Source organism: Ahaetulla prasina, chromosome 2 (assembly GCF_028640845.1).
Source record: "Ahaetulla prasina isolate Xishuangbanna chromosome 2, ASM2864084v1, whole genome shotgun sequence".
In the NCBI taxonomy this organism is placed as follows: domain Eukaryota; kingdom Metazoa; phylum Chordata; class Lepidosauria; order Squamata; family Colubridae; genus Ahaetulla; species Ahaetulla prasina.
In genome coordinates, this window is record NC_080540.1 from 105,739,364 (window position 1) to 105,753,425 (window position 14,062).

At 39.4% G+C, this 14,062-nt stretch overlaps 1 protein-coding gene across 2 annotated transcripts in view; it reads right to left on the reverse strand.

Annotated features, from left to right (window-relative positions):
- The window catches only part of SH3PXD2B (SH3 and PX domains 2B), a 114,217-nt gene that overhangs the window by 33,673 nt on the left and 66,482 nt on the right, over window positions 1–14,062 (reverse strand). The window lies entirely within an intron of this gene.

A 14,062-nucleotide genomic window follows, 5' to 3' on the forward strand; every position in this document is an offset into this window, starting at 1 on the left:
TTTTTCTGGGAGCTGTAGAATGATATACGAAGAATACTTTCCTGGCAACGTGAGTTATATGAATTTTACAGAAATGGCTGCTATATGTGTTGACCACAGACCAAAAAGGATTGTGAAGGGACCCACAAGTCAAAAGTCTATTGTCATATGGCTGTGGAAGCTTGATAATTACTGATCCTCCCTTCCAGAAATATTTAGATCTTGGAATCTCAAAGTTGACTTTTGGAAAATATTACGGAACAAGTCATATATCCATTTGAGGACAGATAAGTCTATCAGAGAGCGTACTAATTTACATATTGTCTATCCACTGTTTGTGAAAACCAATCTGCCAAAAAGTGAATATGCTAGTCCAAATGTGCTTTACAGATACTCTTCTTCCCTGCTTTCCAAGCCACTAAATACCATTTTGTTGGTGTTTAAGTTCTACAACATTTTAATTGCAACATTTTGCATGCATTTGTCTCTGATTCACTTTACCTTCCAAATGACTTAATACTCTGACACCAGTAGTTCAGCACTCAGTAGACATATATAAAAATAAACAAAGGAACTGAAGGCAGAATGTTTTTCTTTCCATTTCACATAAACCACAGGCTTGCTGTTCCCATAAAAGATTCTCTAAGATTCTATTGGTCCACCAGGATTAATATCTTAAACAATGTTCATCTCCTGTAATAGTTGCCCAAATGGAATGTATAGAGGTGATTATTTATAGCTGGACCAATAAAAGTGTGTCTAATATAGGCTTTGCTTTCTAACCTAAACATTAACTTTTTCAAAGAAATGTTCTAAAATAACATCCAGCTCTACAGAATGCATTTATACCAATACTTTTCACATAGTATATTTTACTTTATAGCTGCTAGGAATGTTTTTTTTTACTCCGGGAACCGCTTCCTCCGGATGTTGAAAATGGATGCTGTATGCTGACTTTGCATAATTATATCTGCATACCTATGTTTAAAACTGCAGGAGATGAGCCAGTTAAGATGTTAACAGCTGCCTGTCAACAAACAAGGAACAAGACTGTGTGGCCTGGGGACTGGAAAAAAACCCGATGCTTATATTGAATATAAAAGAGACCAGCAAGAGAATTATGCAAATTACTGAGCCATTGCACTAATTTCTTACCTAAGCAAAGTTCTGCTCTAGCTCTTACAAAGAAGAATACAGCCGTCACTAGACTGAGAAGTGCAAATAATACAAGGGTTCCAGAAAAGGGTGTGGGACTCAAGCCAATGTATGGTGAGATTAAGAAAGCAGAAAAAGGATATTTGCTTGTGCTTTATGGACTACTATGTGGCCTTTAATTAGATTTTTCAGGACAGCAGTGGTCCCCAACCCTTCCAGCGCTGTAAGAACGGCAGTGGTGGTGGCAATAGTGGGCAATGGTGGCAGGGAGTGGGGATGGTTTTGTGTGTACAACCTAATCCCACATAAGCACAAATGGAGCTCTGAACACTTGTCCACCCCTGTGCAGTCCGGTTCCCAACCAGCTGCAAACCAGAGACTCGGGACTCCTGCATAACAGCTTTTGGTTTAATATATCTGTTATCTTTTGATCTAGCTTCTTAAACGTACTGAATGTAATATGTCTTTCTCCACTACGCTTACAAGCAGGGTGAAGGGAGACAGGGTTTTTCTTTATTTGTTTTTGTTTCTCAGACTTTCAACAAGATATAAGGCCGTGACAGCGAACCTTTAGATGTGCCCACATGCTGGCCTGCATGCCGGAAGTGGTACACAAAACCATCCCACGAGGTATGCGGCCCCGCTGGCCTTCACACACGCGGGAGCATCGATACCTGGAAGAGTGGCAGTTCATTGCGCATGTGTGAGCCGGCACCTGAACACCTGGATACCGGCATGGAAGCGTGCCCAACGAACAGCTGGCCATCGTGCATGTGCGCAACATCAACCTGGAAGACCGGATGCTGGCCTGTGCATATGTGACGGAATGCTGCTTTTCTGGGTTCCGCCACTCCCGTGCGCACAATGACCAGCTGACCGGCGCGTGTGTGATCACAGGAACATGGAATAGGAGCCAGTGAGGCTGCGCATTCTTCGCGGGGTGGTTTTGCATGCCGCTTCCGGCACGCGTGCCATAGGTTTGCCGACACCGATTTAAGGCAGCAGATAAAACATTAGCAAACTTCACAGAGCAGCTTCCTTCCTCCACCCAGTGCCCTCAGCAACTAAAATAAGCCATGTGTTTTATGAGCCCTGAAAGATAATGGAGAAAGGCTAAAATCAGAAGATTTCCCCCCCCCCAAATGCACTACAGGGATTTGGGTGTTTTAAGACCCATCTCAAGATTGTTTTTGTGCTTTGTTTCACTTTTGTCTGAAAGGTCAAAAGTATACTAGTTAATGCTTTCTTCTGTCTGGTTTTCATAAGAAAATAACAAAAGTGAAAGGTTTTGCCAAAATTAGGAAAACCTTGAAACAAAACCAACATCTCAGTAGGCTACAAACACAAACACACACACAGAATTTGGCCATAACAAAGTGAAGCTCAAAACAAAAACAGTTGCTCTGTTGCTTCATTATTCTGGCCAAGCTTGGCTAATGTAACAGGAAACTATCAAACTCATATTGAAAATCCTGGTATCAACTTTGGGCTTCTAGGAACCTCAGAATGTTTAGAGAACACTTTTCTCAAGGGGAGAAAAGTGACTCTTCTGTGGCAAAGATGGGATCAGCGTCGGTCCTGAACTTGGAACACGCAACATACAAGAACTACATCAGGCAAAGCTTCTCTTATTAAGCCACTTTGTTTTCTGATACAATCTTAAAAATCAGAAAAAAATATGAAATGCAGGAGTAGAACAGTAAAACTCGCTTTATTCTCTTTTTGAGAATATTTCCCTCACATTCATCTGATTTTCTGGATGTGCTCTGAGCCACCAAACAATTAAGAAGAGCATCAGTTGCAGTGGGTGAAATCCAATTTTTTTACTACTGGTTCTGTGGGCGTGGCTTGGTGGGCATGGCAGGGAAAGGATACTGCAAAATCTCCATTCCCACCCCACTCCGGGGGAAGGATACTGCAAAATCTCCATTCCCATCCCACTCTGGTGCCAGCCAGAGGTAGAATTTGCGGGTTCTCCGAACTACTCAAAATTTCCACTACCAGTTCTCCAGAACCTGTCAGGACCTGCTGGATTTCACCCCTGATCTGTTGCTACATTTATCAGTCCTACCTATAACTAAGCTCATCTCTCCAATTTATCCTCACTGATAGGAAAAAAAAGTCTTCAAATCTAGATCCATTTGTAGCCCTCATGTACTGGGGTATAGCCACAGATCTGAAGAATTCTGAAGTTTTCAGAAGACAACTACAGATAAGCAAGGAGGAAGAATGTTTGGCAGATTCAGGATATTGCTGGAGGTAAGGGAGACTAAACGAGAAGGAGTGAGGAAATCAGGTCCTTTCAGCTTTGCAATGTGAGCATATAGTCTGTCCCTAGAACCTGATGAAAATTGCGCTTGCCCATTTCTTCTTGCACAACATTTTTATTGTACACAGAGAGACATAGAGAATAAAGCACTGGTAAAGGTAAACGTTCCTCTTGCACATATGTGCTAGTCATTCCCGACTCTAGGGGGAGGTGCTCATCTCCGTTTCAAAGCCAAAGAGCCAGTGCTATCTGAAGACATCTCCGTGGTCATGTGGCCGGCATGACTAAATGCCAAAGGTGCATGGAACGCTTTTACGTTCCCACCAAAGGTGGTCCCTATTTTACTCCTTGCATTTTTTACGTGCTTCCGAACTGCTAGGATAGCAGAAGCTGGGACAAGTAACGGGAGCTCACCCCCAATTGGTTTTCACAGCCACAGAATGACTGCTGAAAAAATTGATAAGACTTCTTGTGCCTTTGAGCAAATCCCAAAGTCACAAGGTCTTCCTGGGGAGATTTCCCATTTACGGTGTTTCCCAAGAAATAAGGAATACAAGATTTACCAGAAATCAAAGGAGCAAACGAAGTTAATGTGGATGGTTTCTTTGTTCTTATAAGGCATTCACAAATGTATGTATAAACCTAGGCATGAGATGGCTTTTCCTTTCAGGGTCATGCTCTAAATGAGTAATCCAAATTTAAATAAATGAATGTTGCATCCCCCTCCTTCACAAGCACTCTTTGTACTACTTCTGGATCAATCTGCCCCTGGCCTTCTTGTATATCTGGTTTGAGGACTAAGCCAAGCGTTCTTCTGACTGCACCATTTTATCTAAAACAAAATAGAGTTGGATCTCATCCTACCTCCTTTTGCTTTGCTTAGCCCTTTTTCTATTAGCTTTACTTTTCTTCACCAATCTCCCAACTCTTATTGGTCAGCTAGAGAGCACTAATTGGTTATTTTTAGCCAGGACAGATAAAAACTGATAATTTTTAATTTTTTTAAAAAAATTAAATTTGGATTTTTTTTAATTGGATTTTTTTTATTTTTATCAAATTTATTTCAATAAAATGCTTTTGGAGTGAAAATCTATCTAAAGATAGTTTTCTATTTAAGATACATTAATAATTTAGTTTATTCAGCATGAAACGGAGCTTAATTATGTAGCCTAAGGCTGTACATTCTTCAATATTGGGACTGTCGGTGAGTCAACAGCCAGTCAGAGGGGGAGCTGTGCGGCACAGAGATGACAGTTGCTCTTTAAAAACTATGATTTAAATCGAGTTGATTTAAATCAAGCCTTTTTACTAGTGATTTAAAACATGATTTAAATTGTGATTTAAATCGACTTGATTTACTGTATTTTTCAGAGTATAAGATGCACCTTTTTTCCCCAAAAAAGAGGGTGAAAATCTCGATGCGTCTTATACTCCAAATGTAGCCCTGCCCAGCTTCTCAAATGGAGGTTTCAGAGGCTGAAAAAAGCATCAGAAATGAAGCTTCAGAAAAGAAGCCCCCAAACAGAGCTTCAGATGCTTTTTTTTCTGAAGCTGTTTTAGAAGTTCCAGAGGCAGAAAAAAAGCAAAAAAAGAAAAAAGCAAGGCACAGAGTTCACAACCAAGGAACCTGTTGCTAAAATTCACCTCTGGAAACAGCTGATTGGGGGTATTCCGGGGGGCCTGATCTACCTGCCAATCAGCTTTTTTTTATTTTTCTCCCCAAAAACTAAGGTGCGTCTTATACTCTGGTGCGTCTTATACTCTGAAAAATATGGTAAATCAAATCCACCTTGTTTTCAACACTACGGTACTGAACCTGACAAAAGTAAAAGATGACTGGTTTCAAGGGATATATGGAAGCCTGGTGATAGCTATCTATTCCCTCTGATGAGCTGGCATCCAAATACAAGCAACAAGGAATAAATAAAATTGTCTGCCTGGAGAACAAGCCCTTGGATTCTTACTAAATAGCAAAAGAGAAGTTAAGATAAAGGCACAGTTTACATGATTTAAACGGCCTCCTCCTGCAGGTAGAAAATCCACTCAGATATAAGTGAAGAAATTCGAGAAGTAGGATGGCAAGTAAAAGGATTTAAAAGATTCCTTTGCTTCAAGACCTGCATCAGACTTCACTGGGTTTCTGCAGTAGGGGGGAGGGCTGTTGAAAGAGTGGCGAGTGCCAAATTTGGAGGGTCCTGGGTGAAGCGGATTATCCAATCCATGAAGTCATTGCTACAGCTGACTTACAGGTTAGGTCCTCACATGTTGAAATTAAATAAAACCATGCCCCAATGAACTGTGCCATGAGCTCCCAACATGTACCAAAATAGAAATTAAAATAAAAGCAGTTAACAAGACTTTGAGTGCTGAATGGCAACACTCTTCACTTTTGTCAAGATCCTCGTTTAGAAGATGCCTGTCTCTTTCCGACAGAGGTGAGTAAAATGTTTCTCGGTCAGGCAAAAATAGAATAAAGCTGCATGCGCCTTTTTAATCCCATTTAGAAAAGATTGAACCAACTCAAATATTGTTTTGTTTCTCATCTCTTCTCTCTTCGACTTGTAAGCTGTTTAGATGAAATGATCTTTTTATATAGTCTGCAAGATGGTTGCTTTCTTTGTACTTCTGTGACTGACTTCCCAGGGGAAGAGAGGAAGTACTCATACAGGTATCAGCTCACTTCATAGCATTAAGAGCTTCCAGGTAATGCATCTTAGTTGTGCTTTTGCCTTGACATATGCATGGAATTTCATGGGGAGTGGAAAGGATCCTCCATTTGGAACTTTCCTGTACTTGCTCAGCACTTTTTCCACTTTCTTTCCTGTAATTAAAGTATATTTTAAAAAATGGCACAGCACAGAATGCCTTCTGGTTAATAGAGCAGGACACGTTCCATTTGGAAGCAGCCGCCAACTACATCTTGCTGCTCAGTGACATTTCAGAACAGTGTGTGATTGATACGCACGAAATTATATCTGGCTTCTTTCCTCTGGGGCTAAGTAATTTTAAGATGCTCCAAAGTTAATTTCCCACATATTGGCACCCATTGAATGACAACCTCAACTTCCAGCTAGGATCCGTCAAGACAAAATTGCTTGGTTTCACTTTGATTTGGATACTGGCTGGGCAGACCCTGTAAAAGTAACAAAGGCATGTCTTGGCTTGGTGATCTAAAAGAAGTTTGAACTACCCAATTCTCAGGTAGCATACAAGGTCCTTGTTGCTGTTTGTTTTGCCACCTGTATTCTGGACCATGCTGCTCCTGGTTGGTTAAGGCTTCCCAAGAAATTGCATGTGATTGGACCTAAGCAGCGATTAATGCCCCTTTGCAGATAATGGTGAAGGAGGTGATGGTACATGCCCTTCTAAACAGGCCACCCTTTAGTCCAATCTCTGATCTTCCTTTTTTAGGGAGGTTTGTAGAGAGAGTGGAAAGTGGCCAACTCGGGATCCTTTATGAAATGGATTATCTAGATCCTTTCCAGAGTTCATGCTGAGTTACAGCACTGAAATGGCATCGGTGGCAATTTATGAATAACTTCTGGAGGGCTTGGTGGGCCCATCTTGGCCATCCTGGATTTCTTGGTGGCTTTTTATATAGTATCCTTCTGGCAGTTGGAAGTAAGAGAAAGTGTTTTACAATGGTTCTCCTCCTTCCTTGTTGGCCAGTTTCAGTTGATGTTGGGCCCCAGGCTTATCTTATATTAGGTATCTCAATCTTCTCACCTCTCCTATTTAGTATCTAAATGAAGCTGCAGCATGGAATGTGGCATCATCAATAGACAGATGATACTTAGCTCTACACCTATATTCCAGATCATTTAATCCAGTGTGTTCGCTGTAAGGGCCTGAATGAGAAGGAACTGGCTGTAGCAAACCAGAGGGAGTTTTTGCTTCCCCCTCAAAAGTGCATTAAGTTGTCACTTTTGAGTCTTTTTTTAAAATAAAATTTTATTAGACATATTTCAACATTAAAAACCACATTTCCATTCATTACAGTGTTTCACCTTTGACTCTTGATGGGGAGGCACTCCCCCAGATAGCTGGTGATATAAGGACACTCTTTACCTGCAGTTCCCATTCGAGAACCTAGTAGCAGACATGGCTAGGAGAACCTTTGTATAAATTCATCTCATGGACCAGTGTGCCCATTCCTAGACTCAGGAGCTTTGCTCACAGTCACTCGTGTCTTAGCTACTCCCTGACTAGATTCCTGCAAAGTGCTCTACATGGAACTGCCTTGAAGACTACCTAGAAGTTACTACTCTAGGATTCAGTGGCCTCTGTATTTCTGGGTGCTCCACATTTTGCCCAAGCTAGCCAGCTGTTGCACAAGCTGCACTGGCTTTCAGTCTCTTCCCAGGTACAATTCAAAGTGCTAGCTATCACCTAAAAAGCCTTGAATAATAGGTGGACAAGTTATTTGTAACATGGCCCTGACAGCATCTGTTCATTGTACCAGGTTAGATAGTGTGGTCATGCTTCAGGTCTCTTTCCTGAAATCCCATCATTTGTTGGGACCTTTGAGCCAAGTATTGCAAATGGTTGATTCTTAAGAAATAAACAGGAAAGAAAATCTTTGTCTATTTTTTATGAGTTTAAATATGAAGGTTAACCTTCTGAACTCCAATATCAGAAACTACTGCTGCTGGGTAAATAAAGTATAAACATTTATGTTCCTCCCAGTCAGTAATCCTGCAGATCTGAAGATAAGGAGCCACCAAAAAAACCCAAAAAATGTTTTTAAGGCATTTATCATCACAGTTCTGTTTCCCACTCAAAAAGGATGAAGCTACAGATTAAAAATACCCATCTCCATCTTCCTCCCCCTGCTCTACAGTACAAATCAAAGTGCACCACATTTATAGCATTCCTTTTAAGAGGAATGGCTCTGCCCTTTCTAATGTTGCTAGGCATAGATTATTATGATAAATGGATGCCTGCAAGACATGTTCCTGGAATGAACAAGGAGTCAGCAAGGAAACTAATCTGTTCTGTCTGTTACTTCTCTCTGGTTGAGCAGAGCAGATTGTTTTAATCACCACTTAGCACTTGTCCAATGAAAGCTCCAGGCTTTTAGCTGAGGATTCTTAGTAGCTGAATGAATCCTTTGACTCAGCAACCTCTTTGTGTCCTGTCTGATGCAACCTCTGTTTCTTAACGTGAGAGGAAAAGCCTCTTTTAAACAAAGGGAAGACAGATTGCAAAGAATCACAGAGGCAGAAAAAGATTATTAAGTCCACCTCTTCTGCTCAGTGCAGAGATCCAAATTGAGGCATCCCAAAAATGTGTCCGTCTAGCCTCTGGTTGAACTCAGCTATGAAGGGGAGGCTACCATCTCTCAGAGCAATTGGTTCCACTATCCAGCTGCTTTGTTAGGATCCCCACCCTCCAAGATTCGATTAGAGTCTACTTTCCTGTAATTTAAATGTATTATTCCATGCTTGGCATTCTGGAATAAGACGTACCAGGTCTTTCTGCAATGCTGTGATACTTTTATAAACACATCTTACAATTCTACTGCTTTCTAAAATGTGGATGTTCACATTGGTGCCTAGGAAGCTACAATGCACAGGCAGTCTTCAAATTATGACAATTGGGAAAAGCAATGACCTCATTGCTTAGTAAAGTAACAACAATCTTGGCCGTTCCAGTTGCTGTCATAACTTTAAAATGCCTGGGTCATTAAATGAGAAGCAGAAGTCCCAATTAAGAGTCCAGGGGTGCCACAAGGGGAGGGAAGGGCTGGTGTGGGGAAGATTGGGAAGGGCTTCTACAGACCATGCATGAGCTTGCAGATAGCTTGGGAGGCCTCATGCAGTCTGTGCATAAACACAGGAAGACCAAGGAATGGAGAGTATGACAAGGCTGGGAGAAATTACCAGAACAACTTGTGACTTTTCCTGCAGCTTCCCCATTGAGTTTGCTTGTGGGAAACTGGCAGGGAAAGTTGCAAATAATGATCATGTGATATTAAATGTGAGATGGTTGCCAAGCACCAGAATTGAAATCACATGACCTCTAGGATGCTACAGAAATTTTAAGGACCGGTAATAAGTACCATTTGCTCAGCACTGTCACAATTTTGAATGGTTGTTGAAGAAGTAGTCAATATGCAAGGACTACATGTAATTCCTTACATGCCTCTTACATAAAAGTGTTAAATTAGGACAGGGAAAGAAATCACATTGTAGCCCATCAAACCATCCAGGTCATTCAAGAAAGAAGCAGGAGCCCAGGGGAGAAAGTTTTCAAAGCAACATCTTGATCAATTCAACATGGCAATTATATATGGGAAGCTAATTACAAAAGAAACTATTACAAATACTCTACTATAATACAATATTTTGAGGTTGTGTTCCCATTTAAGGGCACTTCAATAGCAGTGCAATAGACTAGACATGACTAATTATGTACTCTCAAGTTGTTATCAACTCTTACTGATCACACAGATAAGATTTTCTCCATGATAATATGCCCTTAACTTTTCAGGTCTTCCAATGGTATACATATTGCTCTATAGTTGGGTCTATCTACCTAGCTGTTCATCTTCTTCTTTCCTTCTGTCTTTCCCAGCATTAGAGCTTCTCCAGAGAGCTATGTCTTTGCATAATGGCTCTGAAGTAGGATGATTTGAACCTGGTCGTTTGTGTTTCAAGTGAAAAGTCCAAAAGTTGACTTGTTCAATTTATTTATTTGTTTGTTTTCTTGCCTGTCCATCATATTCCCAAGAGTCTTCTCCAACACCAGAGATTAAAAGTATCAGTACTTTTCCCATCTTGCTTTCTCAAAGTCCAATTTTCACTTTTACAGAGAAGAATATCATGGCTTGCAAGATTCTGAACTTTGTAGATAGGGACATGATATTTGAATATATTTTCCCAGGGCTTCATGGTTGCTTTACCAAGTGTTAGCCTATGGTGTATTTCTTGATTACTTGTTCTTTAGTATTGATAATTCAAAAGGCAGAAAATATTTATTACTTCAATGCCTCCATTGACAGTTCTCAGACTGGCTCTACCTACAATCATTAATTTGGTCTTTTTTATATTTAATCATAGTCCTATTTTTTCCCCCACCGTGCTTCTTGACTTTTATTATTACAATCTGCAGACCCTTTATGTTTTTATGCTTTCGGGTTAGTGTCATCCACATAGTAAATGTTACTGATGTTTCCAGTATCGCCCAAACCGATGTTATAGCACATACAGTCCAAATGGCATTGGAGAACAGAGTAGAAGATTAATTCAGCAAAGGTCAAAGATTCAGTCTACCAAAGATGTGGATTCACACATGCTAGAAATCAAGAAATGAAAGTCATGAAGCAAGCACACATTTACCTGTATAGGTAGATACAGAAAATTCTACAATTTTATTAAAAATTGTGGCTCAGCTCAATTCTAGAGGGAGGGAGGGAGGGAGGAAAAGCCCATTCTCCTGCAGCAACAAAACTGAATCTCAGAGAACATAAAGCCTGAGCCCCTATGAAACAATCTCTTTCTATCATCCCACTTCTCCTTTGATGAGGCAGAAAATTATGGTTCTATTCTAAAAGCAGCCATATAAGTGTCTCTATGCTATTCAACATGCATGTACTCAAGTTTGTGTTTCTCTTTGTGTCTTTCAATGCATTAGCTGATGAATTGACAGACAGAAAGGAAGCTAAAGAGGAAAAACCCAGCTGACCAAAGAAAACAGCATAGTTAATAAGCTCTAGGTTTTTGCACCAATTGAATCAAATGGCTGAAGAGAAAAAAGTTGGGTAAGCAAACAATATCAGAAAAAGGATGAAAGAAGACAGAAATATAAAGTTTTCAAAGACAGATGCAGGAAGAAAATCTAGCCTATTGAAAACAATTCTTTGTAAACAACATGGGTGTTGGAAGGATCTGTGCTCAGATACACAGAATAATAACTCTTCAAATCTATCCAGTAAAGTATTTCTCAACATCAATTTGCACAATATCTTTGCATAACTGTGCATTCCACACAGATGATGGCGAATGGGTTATATTTATGTTCAAAGTGATTAACAAAAGGGCTTCCAGCCACAGGCAGCTGATAGTCACAAGGCAAATGTTGCATCAGGCAAGGATAGGCAGAGAATGGACTGCAAATATCCTTGTTTTGCAAGGAAAACACACACATGTTTGCTGTTTGTCAATATAAGTTACTCAAGAAATTGACAACAAGAAAGTGCTTTTTGCTCTTGGTTTTTCTTGACATAAAACAACTGTATACAATTAGACATGGTAATATATTTTCCTACTGCTGAAGTTTATAACTTTATAACTCACTATAACTCAACTTGCCTTCTATTGAGGACCTCTATACTGCACAAGCCAAAAAGAAGGCTGTGAAAGTATTTACAGACCCTTCACATCCTGGCCATAAACTGTTTCAACTTCTACCCTCAAAATGACGCTATAGAGCACTGCACACCAGAACAACTAGACACAAGAACAGTTTTTTCCCCGAATGCCATCACTCTGCTAAACAAATATTTCTCTCAACACTGTCAAACTATTAACTAAATCTGCACTACTATTAATCTTCTCATTGTTCCCATCACCCATCTCCTTCCACTTATGACTGTATGGCTGTAACTTTGTTGCTTGTATCCTTATGATTTATATTGATATTGTTTCCTGATTGCTTATTTGTGCCCTATGACTATCATTAAGTGTTGTACTTTAGAATTCTTGATGAACATACGTTTTCTTTTATGTACACTGAGGGCATATGCACTAAGACAAATTCCTTGTGTGTCCAATCACACTTGGCCAATAAAATATTCTATTCTATTCTATTCTATTCTATTCTATTCTATTCTATTCTATTCTATTCTATTCTATTCTATTCTATTCTGATATATGCACATTTTCATTAATGGAAAAACTAAGCCATTCCAAGGTTCATTGCTATTGGAACAGTATAAAGTACCATGAATGGCAGGTTTAAATGAGATGCTAAAGTGACAAAAAAGAATAGGTGAGTAAACAAGTAATTGGCATTTTACTTCTAAGTGTGAGATGGTTGAGACATAGGATACAAAAACCGGTGGGAGAAATCATGTATCCTTTCCTGTTGAGAAACAAAAGAAGAAACGTCTCTGAAGTGGTGATTTAGATGGGGGTCTCCAGCTTTGCTGGCTGAGGAATTCTGGGAGTTGAAGTCCACAAGTCTTAAAGTCGTCAAGGTTGGAGACCCCTGATTTAGATCTTGTTAGCAGCAATGGTAAACTCACAAAAAATATTGTAGCACTGTTTTATCAAAAAACAAAACAAAAACACAACACCTTAATACTGAAACGCAGACTTAAGGGATGCTCCACAGCCACTCTACTGAGTGAATTTTGACAGCTGTGAAGTGACAGAGAACATGCTAGCAAACCAAATCGACAGCTTCAAACACAAAAGAGGATATTTGTAGCTCAGAGTTGAATTGTGAGGTTTTCGGTGCTCTCTGAGCTTCATTGTTTTCTTGCAGAGGTTTCATTCCAAAGATAACATTATCAGTAGTTGGTAACGAAACCTCTGCAAGAAAACAACCTCAGAGAGCACCAAGAACCTTACAACCTTCCCTTTCCGTTGTCTGCCTATCTCTACACTCTATTCTCCTTCCATCACTTTGTATTAGAGTTGGAGAAAGGTCAGATTATTGGCTACAATTGAATTTGATTGCGATAAGAGTGTTTACATTTTTTGAAAGATCAGATAAAATGTAACAACTTGGGTCTTGAAACAATTCTAATTCCCCTCTTTAGTCTTATCATTACAAGAATATGATTATCAGATCCACAGCTCTCCCATCCTTCCTGTATTTGCCTTCAAAAGAAGATGGAATATAGCTAATCACACAGTGGTTCTACAATTCCAAGATTACTTCTCTCTCTGCCAGAAATAGCACTCTTTCGGCTAATACATCAGCCTGCATATTCTAAAACACAATTGCTACTTACAATAATTCCCCAAAGAGCTAATCAAAGGTTTCAGTTAAAACTTAGCAAGCCCCTTCAGTAGTAGTAAAACCTGGCTTATAAAATACATGAGACCAGACTCCAAAGCAATTAGATAGATGTAACTTGGGTTCAGCTCCAGGTGGCAGCATGAACAAATACTCATCATCCTCAGTAAGCTTTCTTAATATTTGGCAGTCCACTATCCCTTCTAGACTCCCCTGAAGAAAAGTGAAACATTTCTCAACTTCTTGATACCATATATAAGAAGTTATCACCCTCTGTTATCTTTATGAAGATGATAGGTAACATTTTGTGTGCAATGAACATATGTCAGAAATACAACTGTTTATGGACTATATGAGAAAGAAAAAAAATGATGAATTTTGATTGATACTATAATGGACGATAGTATACTTTTTAATAACGATTGATGTTTATGTATATATGATTATAATGACTATGATGTTTATATACTAACACTTTGGACACCTAGAAAACACACCGTTCAACATAGAAATGGAATATGTGATATAAAACAATAAAAAATATTTAACCAAAAAAGAGAAAGTAATACAACTGTTTTGATTTAAAAAATAGGTTTCAGGTTTGTCTAAGCTAATTTATTTTAAACTCTTGTACAATGGTATCTTGATACTCATCGTTAATTATTTCCAGGAGGTGTGATGAGTACCAAAAAT